Source organism: Balaenoptera physalus (assembly GCF_965194825.1).
Source record: "Balaenoptera physalus genome assembly, chromosome: 17".
In the NCBI taxonomy this organism is placed as follows: domain Eukaryota; kingdom Metazoa; phylum Chordata; class Mammalia; order Artiodactyla; family Balaenopteridae; genus Balaenoptera; species Balaenoptera physalus.
In genome coordinates this window covers 71,254,966-71,271,617 of record NC_138895.1, presented here as the reverse complement: position 1 = coordinate 71,271,617, position 16,652 = coordinate 71,254,966, and the positions used below count along the sequence as shown (strand labels likewise).

The window sequence follows — 16,652 nt, the reverse complement described above, 5'->3', positions numbered from 1 at the left end:
GTGATAGAGACACCCCAGTTTGTTTATCCATTCACCTGTGGATGGAGAGTTGGGTTGTTTCCAGTTTGTGGTGATTACTAGTAGAGTTGCTATGAATGTTTGTGGACAAGTCTCTGTGTGGGCCTATGTTTTCATTTCCCTTGAGCAAATTCCTAGGAGGAGAAAGACTGGATAGTGGTAGGTATGATTGAACTTTGTAAGAAATGGCTAAACAGTTTTCCAGAGTGGTTGCACCATTTATATTCTCACGTGTATGAAAGGTCTAGCTGCTCCACTTGCCTGACAACCCTTAGTCAGTCTTTTTAATTTTAGCTACTGTCTTGGTCCACTCAGGCTGCCATAACAAAATACTACAGACTGGGTGTCTTAAACAACAGAAGTTTATTTTCTTACACTTCTGGAGGTTGGAAGTCTGAGATCAAGGTGCCAGCATGGACCAGTTCTGGTAAGGACTCTCTTCTTGGCTCGCAGACAGCTGCCTTCTCACTGTGTCCTCAAACATCAGAGAGAGAGTGAGAGAGAGAGCGAGCAACAGAGCGAGCCCTGGTCTCTTCATCCCTTTAAAAGGGCCCCAATCCCATCATGGGGGCTCCACCCTCAAGACTTCATCTAACTTTAATCACCTCTCGAAGGCCCCATCTCCAAATACCATCACACTGGAGGTTAGGACTTCAACATATGAATTTGTGGGAGATGCAAACATTAGTCCATGACAACCATTCTAATATATGAGTCATGGTATCTTACTGTGGTTTTAACTTGCATTTCTCTGATGATTAATGATATTGTGCATCTTTCAAACCTGCTCACTTGTCATCTGTTTATTGTATTTGGCGATAAAAGATCTGTTCAAATCTTTTGCCCACTTTTTATACTTGTTTGTTTTCTTATTACTGAGTTTGGAGAGTTCTTTATATATTCCGGATACAAGTCCTTTATCAGATACATGATTTGCAAATATTTTTTCCAAGTCTGTGGCTTAGCTTACCATTCTCTTAATAGTGTCTTTTAAAAAGCAGAAGTTTTAAAATTTTGATGAAGTTCAATTTATCCACTTATTTAATGGGTTATACTTTTGAGGTCACAATTAAGAAATCTTTGCCTCACACAAGGACACAAAGGTTTTCTCCCTTTTTTTTTATTCTAAAAATTTTATTGTTTTAGGTTTCACCTTTAGACCTATGATCCATTCTGAGTTAAATTTTGTATAAGGCACACGGTATGGTCCGAAGTTCATTTTTTAGCATATGGACATCCAATTGTCCTAGAACCATTTATTTAAAAGACTATCCTTTCTCCACAGAACTGCATTTGCACCCTTGTTTTTTTAAAAAAATTTAGTTATTCATCTATGTGTAGGTCTGTTTATGGATTCTCTTTTTGTTCCATTGATGTATTTGTCTATCATTAGGCCAATACCACCCTGTCCTGACTACTGTGGCTTTATAATAGGACTTGAAATCAGGGAGTATTAGTCCTCCAACTTTGCTCTTTTTCAAAATTGTTCGGGTCTTCTAGGTCCTTTGCGTTTCCATACGAATTTTAGTTTGTCAATTTCTCAAAAAGAAGAAAGATGTGGTGGGACTTTGTACCAAGTCATTGCTCAAGAAATTGTTCAGGATTTCAGTCTTGACTCTTCACACTACAATAGTGCTTCCTGGTTTACTGGGCTCTTTCATGCCCTCAACTTAACTCTCTCAACAAGCCTGTGACCCAGGCAGGTGTAGCTGGTGTACAATAAGGAAAACTGAGGCTCAAAGGCAAAGAGCCTTTCCCACGGTCACATTGCTAGCAGGTGGCAAATAGGCAAATATGGCAAATAGGCTTTTTTTTTAAATAAATTTATTTATTTTTGGCTGCGTTGGGTCTTCGTTGCTGCACATGGGCTTTCTCTAGTTGTGGCGAGCAGGGGCTACTCTTCATTGCAGTGCGCGGGCTTCTCACTGCGGTGGCTTTTTTTATCGCGGAGCACGGGCTCTAGGCGCACGGGCTTCAGTAGTTGTGGCTCACCGGCTCTTAAGAGCACAGGCTCAGTAGTTGTGGCAAACGGGCTTAGTTGCTCCGCAGCATGTGGGATCTTCCCGGACCAGGGCTCGAACCCGTGCCCCCTGCGTTGGCAGGCGGATTCTTAACCACTGCACCACCAGGGAAGTCTGGCAAATAGGCTTTTAATGCATAATGTCAAACTCCAAATCCACAGCTCTCTGTACCAAGCCACCTCTGAGTAGAGTCTCCAATATATTCTTAGTACTCCAGAGTTTAATAAACTGAACAAAAAGGAGCACTCACTGTTTTGGTTACTTTTTAAAAAAAAGAGTTTCAGATGTTGGTGCCGTCCATGCAAATGTATTTCTGTTGCCCTATTCTGAACTCTTTCCTCTGACTCTCCTAAACTGTGGGTGTCAGTCTGAATAGGAAAACCGTATGTCTTTATTCCCTTTTAACTTTCTTTCTTGGCAAGAACACAGCTCCATAAAGGAAAAGGGAGAGGAAATGGGGATACATCACAGAAGGAGGGATTCCAATTTGAAGTAAGGAAGAACTTCCAGATGGTGAAGGCTGCCGATCACTGGATAGAAACGCCAAAAAAAAAAAAGAGAGAGGGAGAGAGAACTTTTCCAGCTTGGAAATCCTAGGGTCCACATGTTCCCAGGGAGTAGTGATGGCCTGGACCCTCTCTGTCCTCAAAAGCCATTAAAAGTCAGTTGTGTGGCCCTCTGAACGCCTTCTCCCAGGTATACAATGACAGTCCCACGGGTTCCCAGGCCAGCCCACACTGCCGGTGGGACCCCTCATGGAATTGACGCACCGGGGACCCCTCGTGGAATTGACGCGCCGGGGACCCCTCGTGGAATTGACGCGCCGGGGACCCCTCGTGGAATTGACGCGCCGGGGACCCCTCGTGGAATTGACGCGCCGGGGACCCCTCGTGGAATTGACGCGCCGGGCACGTAACAGTTCAGAGATGCAGGTTTTGCTTTGTGTCAGGTTCCCTGCAGTTTCTGAGACAGAGATTTGCATATGGGGAGGCTGCGGGGAGCACTCTTGGGAACCACATCTGTGAGGCGGGGGGCAAAGGAAGCACATTGGGCAGAGGGAGATGAGTAATGCACCTGCAACAGAGGCTCTGGAGTTGGGGTGGCCTTAAAAAGTTGGCCCCTTTGTGATCCCCTGTCAACCAGCTGCCCCGGGGTAGGCAGAGGGCCTCAGCTCTGCAGCTCGAGCTCTGGCAGCTGGGGAAACAAATGCCTTGGTCCTGGAGGGGCCTGTGGTTGGTGTACCACACAGTCACCAAGGTCTAAGTTTGTTCTGGAACCCATCCTCCTTGGTTCTTCAGCATTTCGTGGAATAAGACCTCTGATGTTCCAACTTAGAATAGCAGGGACACCTCTCCAGAAGCCCTTTCTGAGGCCGCAAGTCCATCATTGCTGAGGCCACAAGTCCATCATTGCCCCCTCCCCCCAGGAAGGGTGGAGTAAAAATTACATCAATGCCTAAATATCACCACCTAGACACTCTCCTTCTGGGCCCTTCACAAGACTCATTTGCACCCACTTGGATGCATGCCTCACCCCCCTGCTAGGACAGGGACCTTTCAAGCTGTGCCTGCTCAGGACCTCAGCAGGCGCTGGCCTGAGGCAGGTCCAAAGTAAAGCTCAGTTCTCGGCTCACAGAGCTACTCCCCATGGCTTAGTTTCTTCTCTCTCTCGCTGTTTTTTCACTAGATTTTTTCTGAGCTTTTGCTTCCATTTTCACTAATCTCAGGGCTCCTCTTGATATTGATGAAAGACAAGATAATTCTGAACTCTGTAATTTCCTTCATGTCACCCATAGCGATTAAGAAAATCCCTTGGCTGGTTTCTGGACCAGATACAGTACCCACGGGTTCTGTATCCGTGGATGCAACCAACCAAAGATTGAAAATATTTGGGGAAAAAAAGTTCTAGAAAGTTCTAAAATGCAAAACTTGAATTTGCCACACTGGCAACTATTTACATGGCATTTACATGGTATTTACAACTATTTACATCGTATTTATATTTACCCTGTATTAGGTATTATAAGTAATCTAGAGATGATTGAAAGTACACGGGAGGATGTGTGTAGGTTATATGCAAGTACTGTACCATTTTATATAAGAGACTTGAGCATCCTCAGATTCTGGTATTCCTGGGGGTCCTGGAACCAGTCGTCCCTGCCCCCCGCCCCCCATACTGAGGGAATGTAATTGATGAACCACCCCAGAAGGACCCGCCCCCTCTCCACTCCCCCCCACCCCCCACTGGAGAAGATTGTGCTTCTTCCTCCACCCACACTATCAGGAAGCTTCTGGAGGAGAAAGGAGATGCCCCCCCAAAGTATGCTACCCCAAAGGGCTAAGTTTTACCTGAGACCTAGAGGGGGTTGGTCCTGATAGAGGTCCCAAGAGAGGCTGGAGGCCCTGGGGGAGGAGACATTTTCCTGCTCTCCTGTGCTCCTTTCACAAATACCCCGCCACATGGCAGCGCGAGACCCTGCTCTGAAGGAACCCACAGTCTAGCGCATCCCTGTGTCCAAGCTGGGATGGGGACCGCACAGGATGCAGGGGGAAACCAAAGACAAAGTACCGCACGCAGACTCTGGTGGGGCGGGGGTGGGGGGCGGTTTGCAGGGGCAGAGAGGCTTCGTGGAGGACAGAACAGCTAGGCTGAGAGCTGGAGGAGGAGGAGGAGCTAGCAGGTGAAAAGGAGAGGCGGTGAGGGCACAAGGAAGGGTCCAGGCTAACAGAGCAGCACCTGCACAGGCCACAGCCAGGTGAGGGCCTCGGAGCTTCGGGGAAGGCGGAACATTCTGTTTGGCAGAGTGATGGGGAAAGCCATAGACTGATGGGACGGAATAGATGGAATGGGCCTGAGGGAAACAACTGGCGCTGAGACAAAGCCTTCAGGGGAGAGCCCCGAGCAGCACGCAGCTCCCCCGCACAAACCCCAGTGGGCATGGAGGCCCAGGGCTGCGGCAACAGCGGCATTGCTGCAGGGGTGGGGGTCTCCCTCGCTGGACCACGCTTCCCTCACACCCGCATCCGTGTGGCTAGGGCTTCCTCACCTCTCCCCTGTCTTTTCCTAAACAGCACGTTCTCCTGCGGCCTGTCCTAATTACCGTATTTGCAACTTCTACACTTTCCCTGGTCCTGCTCTGTATTTCTCCTCGGCCCTTGTCATCATTCACACACTATGCATTTTGCTCCTCTGCCTGTTTATTGCCCAGCTCCCTCACTTCTTGTCTGTTTTGTTCAGAGCCTAGATGTTGGGCACATAGAAGGTACTCAGTAAAGATTTATGGGATGAAAACTGCTCATAATAGCTCCTATTTATCGAGCACTTATAACGTGCCAGGCTCCACCTTCACACTTTACATACATTCCCTTATTTATCCTCACAAACACCTCTCCCCCATTTTACAGATGTGCAAACTGAGGCCGAGGGCCATAAAGAAACTTGCTCCAAGCACACATCTAGTCAATGGCAGAGCTGGGATTCAGACTCTTAGATCGGGCATCTGCAATTGCTACTGCTGGGTTCCCTCGGTAGACGGCTTTAGCATTTCCAAGAACAGACGATATCTAAGAAGGGTGTGTGTTTTTACATCCCTCCTCATTGTGTGCACACACACATAGTTCAGAAAACAAATTTCGACAACTGCATGTTCAAATTCAGAGGGCAGATTTGCAAATCCAAAGCGGTAGTGTTGGCTAAGTCCTTGGCATGAACCTCCAACCCGCGGACGTTGGTCAAGAATTTTTCGGTAAATCTGTTGGGTGGAACTCCTGTGTGGGGTGGTTCCCAGGCTACCCCCGGGGAGCTTGTTAACTCCTGCATCCCTCCCAGAGTTTCAGGCTTTGCCTCGGCGCCAAGAGTCCAAACGGGAGGCTGCCTGTGGGGGAACTGACAGCAAAAGCATTCTTTCTCCCTAAGAAACAGTCTCACAGCCATGGCCATGCCCAAGTGTCTTATCTGAGCTGTGAATAAACAACAAGGACAGAGAACAGTACCCTGACTCATTTCACCCTTTCAACCTCTGCTCAAGGGTGTGAGGGGTTCTTGTCCTGTTATCTCACGGGTGGAGGCTGAGAGGTCAGGGACTCTTGCCAAATCCCAAGGCCAGGCTTGGGGACCTGGATGGGGACTCAGCCCAGGACATAAGCCCCCAACCCCCTGTGTGTCCCCTGGAAGGTGTCGGCCAAGCTGGCATCCATTGTGAGGTCCAAGCGCATCTCCTGCAAAGCTCCTGGGTCTGAGAGGGGAGGGGTCAGATTTTATCTGTGCTCCCTCACCACTTCCCCCATCAGCCAAAGCCCAAGCTTTGAGTGGCTCTCAGTTGGTTTCCCTGGGAGAGAAAAGGATGACACAAATGACTGTTTTTCATTTCCCAGACCCCACCCAGTGCACTTTTAAGATGTGGAAATTTTATTAAATCCCTGGGCACAGCTTCTTTTTACATGTTCTGTGGTTTAACTGTCCCTGGGTCTTTTTGCTTATGGTTTGAACTTTTTTCCCCTCCCTCTTTTTTTTTTTTTTAAACTTTGGGTTTATTTATTTATTTATTTATTTATTTATTTAATTTATTTATTTATTTATTTATTTATGGCTGTGTTGGGTCTTCGTTTCTGTGCGAGGGCTTTCTCTAGTTGCGGCGAGCGGGGGCCACTCTTCATCGCGGTGCGGGGGCCTCTCACTGTCGCGGCCTCTCTTGCTGCGGAGCACAGGCTCCAGACGCGCAGGCTCAATAGCTGTGGCTCACGGGCCTAGTTGCTCCACAGCATGTGGGATCTTCCCAGACCAGGGCTCGAACCCGTGTCCCCTGCATTGGCAGGCAGATTCTCAACCACTGCGCCACCAGGGAAGCCCCCTTCCCTCCCTCTTTAAACCTGAGAGTTTTCTTTCTCCACTGTCTCTTAACTGCACCAAGTGCTAACATGCCCAGTATTTGCTACAGGCCTTGCACACTCAGACAGTAAATACATATTGACCCGCGTCCAGTGGCTCCCTCTGTGGGCTCGAGTCCCCAGTAGGAGTCTGGGCTCTCATCCGCCCGACCTCCCCTCACTCCTGCCCCACTGGGACCACACGGGGCATTTGCTTCTGCTGGTGCCCATGACCTTTGCTCCCTCCCGTCCATCCAAATTTGTCCCTTTCTCATGGCCCAAGGTGAGTCTCCCCGGTCCACAAAGTCTTTTCTGACCACTGATGCCCACAGGGCTTTGTCACTCCTCTTACATCCTGAAGGATTGTGTCTGCCTCACCGAGCTGGTGGCACAATTCGACTCTAGAATTATCCTTGAAAAAGATGTAATGAATTATAAAGACATGAATGTTTATTTTAGAAAAATGAACTACCCCACCCTCAAACCTGGTCCAAACCCCCCAATCCCAGCCCCCCAGGTAACCCATTATAAATTTGGTTGGTACTTTGCATTATTTAATTTTCATGCATTCACACACATTCAAATGAACGGTCTTGAAAGCAGGAACAGGAGCTGAGGCAGGCTTCCCTGGTTCCCCAAGCATCCAGCCAGGCTTCGGCCATTAGTGCTTAATTCCTTCTACATGCACTGTCCCCCTGGCTCTGGACAGCCAGCCCCAAGAGCAGGGGGTAAGACCTCCTTTTCACAGGTGAAGCTACAGAGACACAGCAGACTTCATGGAGTCACCTGAGGTCACAGAGCTAGCGAGAAAGAGAGTGAAATTGGAACTGGCGTCTTCTGACAAGCCCAGCTGTTCTGGGAAAAACTCTGAAGGATGCTTGACTTCCCTAAACCTCACTCCCCGAGTGCCCTGCTCTGCAGAGCTGAGGTTAGCAAAAAACATGTTGCAATCCCTCTTCGCTCCGGGGGCAGCCAAGCCGGGGTTCTCATCTGTGACTTGATACGGGCCCTGGGTGGCAGTCCCTTTCACGCCTCTGGTTCAGCGTCCACCTGGGTGAATCATCAACCATCAGCCAGCTGTCGCCTCACCTTTAGCTCGGTGCAGTGTGAAGCTTGTTTTCTTTTGCTGGTATTAAACAGTCACCTCTGACATGTGCTGAGATGCAGGACGTTGCCTCCAAGGCAAACACGGATCCACAGGAAAAACAGATTGGTAGAATACAAGTGCTCTAGGGTGCCAAGAGCTGGCTTCTCCCTACGAAGCTTCCACGGCTGGCAGGGATGTCACCTGCCTTCAGGAAACAGATGGGACGTGTGGGTAAGCTCCTCGTTACTGACTCGGGGGAGAAGCAGGAATGCCTGGCTGAGCGCTGGGGGCGTGAACCAGACCAGGCAGCCCCAGGGGCTCAGAAAGCCCTGTTCCTGGGCTCACGCTTCTCATGTGAAACTCAGATCTGTGGGTCAGCACAAACCTGGTCTCGGGCCATCTTTCTGCAGTGCCTGCTGAAATCCCAACCACAGTGGGTGGGCGGGTACATCTTGATGATTAATTGCCAGAGCTTCATAGTGGTGTCAATGTCCTCTCAAGGGACTTGATTTCAACGCTGGCAGCCTGTGGAGGGTGGTTCTTAAGAGAACCCTGGTGAGTGTGGGAAGGCTCTGGGCCCTGGCCTGGACCCCTAGTCCCACTCAGTGCAAGAGTTTCCCAAAGGGCCACTCGGGATGATTGTAGCTGCTTCAAGATACCTATTTCTTTTATTTTAAGAATTACCTATTTATTTTAATATGTTTTAAAAGATACTTAGCACATCAAACCCGCAATTTCATGTATACTATTACTTAGGAGGAGGCTAAACATTTTTTTTAAGTTGGCTTGATTAAAGTAAAAAATTAAGCAAATGATAGTACAGGTGATGAGAGTGTGGCAAAACTAATGGAGGAGCTTGAACTATTGGCGTTTGGGAAACACTACTTTCTTGGAGAATCCAATATTCATGCCAAACATATGGACCAAGCCTAGATCCAGATGAGGGGAGGGTTAGAGATTTCTCTCTCTGGAACCACATTAGTCCATTCCCAAGCTTTCAACGTGTATGAAAGCTAGATTGGTAAGGGAAAGCGAGTAAGATGGTTTTTTTGTTTGTTTTGGTTTAATTGAGACTTTACAGTATATGGGGCCCTGGGGGATAGACATGAACAGATGCCACCAAGTGGGGCAATTAAAAAGAGTCTGTGTAGTGAAATCTGAAATGGCAGGGAGGGCGTGACGCATAGAATCAGGATGAAGTGGGTCATCAAGCTTTCAACTCAGCAGATGATTTTTTTTTTTTTTTTTAAAGTAAAGAAAGAAAAAGATGTACAACTCTTTGTATTTACCTATGGTCTTTTTTTGAGCTTTTGACGTAAGAATGTGGTATTTAGATAGCTGTAGCTCTACTGTGTATACATATGTCATTCTGTTTGGCTTTATTAACCCAACATGAATTCATTTGGGCCTTTCCTTATAGATCAGATGCCTACAGTCCTCACGTGAAGTGTGAATCACAATCAGCTGGAGAATTCGTTAAAACGCGGATTCCTGGACCTGCCTCCCAGGATTCTGACTCAGTCGTCATCTGCATTTTTAACAAGCTCTTCAAATCCCTGGATAAAGGTGTTCCTGGACCTCCCTTTGAGAAACCTTGAAGCCTGGGGAATATACATGGTCCAGATGTGGAGTCCACCCTCAGAACGCAGTCGAGGGAGGGAGATGAGACACCACAATAAGTCACAAGGTAGAAGGTACCCAGTGCAGCTGGAGAGCATGAGATAAAGTGCAAGGAAGCTCTCACCACCATCTCCGACACCCAGGGGTGCTGAAGCTTGACCCTCTGTTCTGAGAAGTTTCCACACTTTTGCTGGATTGTATTCCAACCAACCTTGAATTACATATTCATAGTATTACTTCTACCTCTAGCAGAAGAATCATTTCAGTGATGTAGGAGCTCATCTTTCATTTTGGTGAAGGGTAGTGGGGAGGAAAACACTTACTGGTCTTGGATAGAAACCAGATTCGGGTGGCAAGACCTGGGTGCTCTTCCGAAGCTGTATGGAGGTGACATGCAGCCTGAAACAAATACAGCCTCCAATACCCCACCCTCTACTGCTTACCAACAGAATCAAGAAAGCGGTCCTGAAGGCTCCTTTGAAGGAAGTTAGAGATCTTGTGAGAAGCTGAGGCAAGACCAAGAGCTGGGACCTCCTCTCACAATATCTGATTCATCACCACCCACCGCCCCTCCTTGAGGGCCCATGGCCTAATAAAAGGGAGTTAGACCCAAGTGTTAGAAGACTCTGGGGACTCCATCTGAGAGGATCTGAACCACTAAGGCTGGTTCCCTCAGGGACTTCACACACTTACTTCATGGTTTGGCCCAGGACTTGGTCTGCCTTCACCCAGCAGTTCTTTCCTGTCAAACCACAGCCCTGACACAGGAGAATGTGCTTTGGAGGTTCTGGTTCCAACCCCGGCCCCATCACTCACAAGCTCAGAGACCTGGGAAAAGATTTCATCTTTGGTCATCAGTTTCCTTATCTGAATCCAGGGCAGTTGGGAGGATTAATGGGATAATGTACGTGAAATGTGTCAGATGAACTCTGACAGACGTTAACTACCATGGGTCTGGGAGAAAATTTATCTTCATTAATTTATGCATACTCCTTCTTATTTAATCTTCCAAGGACATAGAGAACATTCTTTTTTTCCCCATGTCCTCTTTACTAATCAGTGAGCATCTGTGAGGTGCCAAGGCTCTGTGTTAGGGGCTGGAGATGTGTGAATACAGCACACCCCACCAGAGGATGCCCCAGAACTGTGGGAGAGGGCCACAACAGAGACAGGTACAAGTGTCCACAGGGCTGTAGACCTTCAACGTGCCCTGGACTCCTGGGTGGTTGAGTGAAGTGTTCCACCCCTGTTTAGAACAATGCTTTTAAAAGCATAAGATTACAAAGGAAACCAATAATACTGAAATATAGTTATGGAACCATTTTGAAAAATGAATTTGTGATCTAGTAGATATGGTTCTCTTTTAACACAGTAAATGAGATCTAGCAGATTTAGTAAGTACTGTGTTTTATTTCTTCACTTTTTCTGCTTCCTATCTGTCTTCCTTCCTTTGGGGGCTCCAAATACATGTGTGCTAGTTTGCTTGACGCTGTCCCTCAGCTCACTGATGCCCTGTTTACTGTTTTCTGTGACCTTTTTCTCCCTGTGTTTCCATTGAATAGTTTCTATTGCTGTATCTTCAACCCCTAATCTTTTCTACTACAGTGTCTAATCTGCTGTTAATCCCACCCAGTGTAATTTTCACTGCAGATATATTCTTTTATTTCTAGGAATTTGATTTAGTCATTTTTATATCTTCCATGTCTCTCCACAACATTCTGTGCTTTCCTCTACCTTTTTAAAACACATGGAGTATATTTTTCGATAGCTCTTTTAATGCCCTTGTCTACTAATTCTATTATCTGTGTCATTTCTGGGTCTATTTCTATTGAATAATTTCTCTCCTCATTATGGATCATATTTTCCTGCTTCATTGCATGCCTGGAACTTTTTCATTGGATACCAGACATTGTGAATTTAACATTGCTGGGTGCTGGCTTTTTTATTTCTTTTATATTCTTTTAAATATCTTTGAGCCTTTTTCTGGGCACTGTTAATCAGAGACAGTTCAATCTTTTTGATCAAAGGTCAACAACCAGCAGTCCAGGGACCAAATCTGGCTTCCCTTTCTGTTTTTGTATGGCTCATGAGCTAAGAATGGTTTTTATGTTTTGAAATGGTTGAAAAAAATCAAAAGAATATTTTGTGATGTGAAAATTTTATTAACTTTTCAGTGTCTATAAATAAAGTTTTATTGGCACACAGCCACTAGCATTCATTTCCGTACTGTCTGTGGCTGCTTTCGTGCTACCATGGCAGAGTTGAGTGATTGCAACAGAGACCAAGTGATCTGCAAAGCTGAGAATATTTACTGTCTGGCCCTTCACACAAAAAGTTGCCTACCCTTGCTTTTGAGGCTTGCTTATAAGCACTGTTAAGCAGATAAATGCATCCTTTAGTCCAGGGCTAACTTCGCCCCACTTTGGCTGGTGGGAGAAGGAACATCTTGGGCCTGTGTGAGCTCTGGCTTTTGTTCCCGCTGACCCTCTGGGAGGTTCTTTCCCAGCCTCAGGTAGCTTCCTCACAGGCACGAGCTGATGATGACTCAGAAGAAGACCCCAGGGGACCCTCTGCAGGTCTCCAGAGCTCAATCTCCGAGCAGCTCTCTGCTCTGCGAATTCTAGCTACTTGGCCTCCCTGATCTTCAACTCTGTCTCCTCAACTCAGACAGACCTCCAGGCTCCAGCTAGGTCCCTCTCCCTCTATGGTAGCCTGGGAACTCTTTAGGCAGGAAGCAAGGGCAGCATCCAATGTCTGAAAACCACAATTTCATACATACTTTGTTCAGGTTTTTAGTTGTTAAAGGTGGGAGGTAAATCCAATTTCTGTTAGCCCATCATTGCCAGAAGGAAACTAAGTATTGTATTTCAAAAGAAGAGATGAGTATAAATTTATCTTTACAGCAACAAGAATGCTATGTGAAAATGTCATTTTTATTGGTGATGAAGTCACAGATACTGCTAATTCTACTGGAGTTCATTGCCTGCATTCATAATTGCAGGGAATCAAATTCCGATTAGAGGTTAGTAAAAGTAAAGATGTCCTTTTTCTCCCCGTACTAATTCGTAAACCTTCTGAATTTTATTCACAGTCTCCTGGGGATCCATGGTTTCCTGGATAAGAGCTCTTGTGCTGAGATGCTAACAGTAATTTTTTTCTTCTGATTACCAAAGAACTTTTAGTTGGCCCTCTTATGGAGCTTATTGTCAATTGTCTTGCAATATTTCACAAAGTCCCATGTTTTGTGTAAAACAGAAGCCTCAGTCTTTTTTCTCTGTGGGCAAAAACATCCCAGTGCCTTCCAGCATAGCATCCACGTTTCATCATCCTGAGCCTTGTTTGTGCTGATCTCTGGACTCATCAGCGTCGCCGCATTCCTTGTGAACCGTGGGGACCGTTATCAGCTCAGGGCCCACGCAAAGCCTGACGGCCAGAGTCTTCCCTGACTCTGAACGACAGCTTTTCCCGTACATTCCAGCAGCCTTCTGACTTCTTTCTTAACAGCACTGCACTTCTGGTTTGTATTCTGGTTATGACGGAGGATGGTCCTTGGGCTGCGCTTCCTTTCGTAAGTGTGTCTTGCTTTTTCTTTTTGTTTTAAAACAAATTCTGTATTTGCTCATGAAAAAAAATCCCCACTAAATGTTCCTTTTTGTGGTCATAAATGTTTATGGTCTTGTTATAAGTTTGGGTCATTCTGCCAACCACTAAATGATTACGGGGTCGTTTTTGGGGACTCAGTTTCATCCTTCCCAATGGCAGGATGAACAGAGAAAGGAACTAGCCAGGGTTTTCACTCCATTATACTTAAAAAAAATAATAAAAGTAGCTAATTAGAACTATTGATTACTATTAGTGATCACTGCGGTAAAATGAATCTACAATTGGGAGATTAAGACATAGAAATAGGTAAAATCAAGTTCCTCATTGTTGTCAATCCTATTTAATCTTACCCTCTCATTAACCCTTAACAGATTTCTTTGTTTAAGTAATTGCTTCTTTTTTCTTGGATTTCTTGAGGCTTGAATAGAACTCTTTTTTATTTCACGTTAATCTTTAAGATGCAAAATCGCTTCTCAGAATATTGATAGAGATGTGGTTACCAGCTGAACTGGGGAAATCAATGGCTGTTATAGCTGTCCCGTCTTTTCAAATGACCAGGAGGAAAGGCCTCCCCTCCCTCTCCTGTAAAGCAGTGCCTCCCTCAGCTGATTTATATCATTTATACCCCATAAAATTCACCTGTTTCAAGTGCTGGATTCAATGACTTTTAATAAATCTAGAGTTGTGTAATCCTCACCACAATCTGGTTTTAGAACATTTCCTTCACCCCAAAGCAATTCCATCCTCACCTCCAGCCTCAGGCCACCAATAATCTACTTTCTGTCTTTATAGAGCTATCTTTTCTGGACATTTCATGTAAGTGGATTCATACAATATTTGATCTTTGTGACTGGCTCCTTTCACCAGCATCATGTTCAACCATGTTACAAGCATTGATACTTTATTCCTTTTTGTAACCACATAATATTCCATTTGTATGGACCCACCGCTTCTGTTTAGCCACTTACCAGTTGGATATCTGTATCGTTTCCACTTTTTTGCTATTATAAAGCATGTTCCTTATGAACATTTACACACAAGTCTTTGTGTGAACATAGTTTTGACTTCTCTCGGGTAGATACCCAGGACTGGAATTGATGGGTTGTGTGGTGAATTCATGTTTAACATTTTTTTTTAAAGCCAAACTTTTCAGTGACTGCACCAATTTGCATTTCCACCAGCAATATATGAGAGTTCCTGTTCCCACTCAGATTTAACTGCCTTCTTTTCAGAATAGTTACTCCCTTCCACAAAGTTTGACACAAGATAGAAGGCAGATTTCCAAAACATAACAGATTTCCAGTGCCACTGGGTCATCCACCCTCAGGATTTATCTCCCATATCCCAATCAGAAGGTTTCACAAACTTTTGATTAACTTCTTTTGAGTCTTGTGACCTGACTTACTAAAACACAATTTTTACTTACTCAATAATTTTCCTGTTATTTCCTTTCTTTGTGCTACTGTCCCCCATACGTGGCACTCACATAACCCTTTATGCAATTTATTTTTTTACATATCTGTCTACCCCAACTAGACAAGAAGCGCTCTGGAAGGAATATTTTTGTATCCAAAGTGACTAACACAAAACATGGCATAAAGTGGGCCTTAAAAAGTGTTTGCTGAATAAATACTTAAAGATGCAACATACACATTGGGTTCAAATATACTCTAATTTCCAAGTCAGCTTGTTTTCCTTCAAAAGGGCCATATACTTTGCATAGGACTGATTCACTGAAGAGGAATCTTAGGGTTTAAGAAAACCTTGGGAAGAAGTCCAAATCTTTTAGTTTATGTGACAAATCTGAGGCCTGGATCAGTAAAGTGACTTGCCCAAGGTCATCTGCATGTGCTGGTTAGGAATATGCCATTACTTCTGGAAGAAACCCTGCCATGAAGAGAGCAGGTGAACGGAAGTGTTGGGGAGACAGAAGTGGGGCTGGTCTGTGGGTAGAATCCTGAAGGCCAGGCCTGAAGTTCATTCGGTAGGAAAGGATATAGAATTACCCAATCAGTATTCTAGTAGATTAACATGGGAGGGGGCAGATGTGAGGTGGGAGACCAGCTGGAAGGCTAGAAAACAGTCTAAGTGTGAAGCCAGGAGGGAGGGCCTGGACTTGGTGGGGTGTTTGCAGAGGGGAGGAGGGGAGGAGCACTGGGCTATGCAAAATGCACCGATGACTGGAAAACGGTGCCCCCCTCCCCCGGGAAATGGCGGTCTCAGGAGCAGAAATAAGGAAGATGGGATAGAAGTGCAGGTCTGCTGATCATTTATGCATCCTCTACGGCCCTGGGGCAAGGAGCCCAGCGGGAGCCCAGTGGGTGAGAGCACTCCCTCTGCACTCACGGTTCCATCCCAGTATAAGCTCTACCACCACCACTCACAAGCCAGTGACCTCAGGCCAATGACTTAATGACGCCAAGCCTCAGTTTCCTCATCTGTAAAATGGGGCGATAACGCTTCCCTCTAGGGTTGTAGGGAGGATTCACTTAGGTGATATGTTTAAGGCACTTAGACCTGAGCCTGGTGTGTGGCCAGCGATCAGTTCCCAGTGGCCTCGGTTCCCCCAGTCCTGTAATCTCTCTGTCCTCACAGAAAACTTGAATTGGGGCATGTTCAGTTGGGAGCAGTGCTCCCAAAAGGAGTTGCTTCAAACTGGACACTCCATGTTTGAACTTCTATATAAGGTGAGAGAGAGATCATCTTATTGTTTGGAGTTTGTGGTAATGTTTTAAACTTACTCAATTGGAAATTTCTTAAAGGAACTAGCAATTTTTTTAAAATGCCATGTTCACACAATTATCCAAGTCCTAAACCAGTCATCCGAAGAAATGATTTAGCTACAATATCTGGTGCGGTTTTCAAATGTCACTCATGGGGACTTGGGTGATCTCAGATAAGACTGGGGCTGCCCTGGGGAAAAGGGGATGGAACTCCCACCTCCTCTTTGACTAGAACTGCTCCCCTTTCAGCTGGCATATTATTACTGGGTTTCTCAGTAAGACAAATACGATTTCATTTGAAGAAAAGGTTTCACTTTTTTGGAAAACTCTTGTAATAGCAATTTAACAAATATACCAGATTGATAATGACAACCAAATGGTGAATCTTCAAAGATAAAAATAAGTTTTACATAAAACTTCAAATTCGTTAATTGGCTGGACAAGTATATGTTTCTGGAGACTAAAGAAGGAAAAATGTCACAGGATACAATACAAATACCTTTTCCGTAGTAGAATGGTGTTTGCATTTTTCTAACCGATATCAGTGTCCACACCAATATTCCAGAATTCTCTTTAGAAAGAGTAGGGGAAAATGCAAATCCAACCTTGGGCAAGCATTTCATGCTTGCCCCTATCTGTTTAGGAAACAAATTATTTCACAAAAGAACCACATTCCATGAAAAGCATGTTTGTTCTGGCTTAAACATAATCATTT

The 16,652-nt window shown here is 45.5% G+C and overlaps 1 protein-coding gene across 1 annotated transcript in view; it reads left to right on the top strand.

The window, feature by feature from the left end:
* The window catches only part of LOC309646677 (uncharacterized protein), a 40,523-nt gene extending 31,287 nt beyond the window's left edge, over positions 1–9,236 (top strand). Inside the window, exon 3 of the mRNA XM_082433288.1 lies at positions 7,653–9,236. The gene's annotated coding sequence lies outside the window, so the exon portion shown is untranslated. The remainder of the gene's footprint in view (positions 1–7,652) is intronic.
* Positions 9,237–16,652: the final 7,416 nt, after the last annotated feature.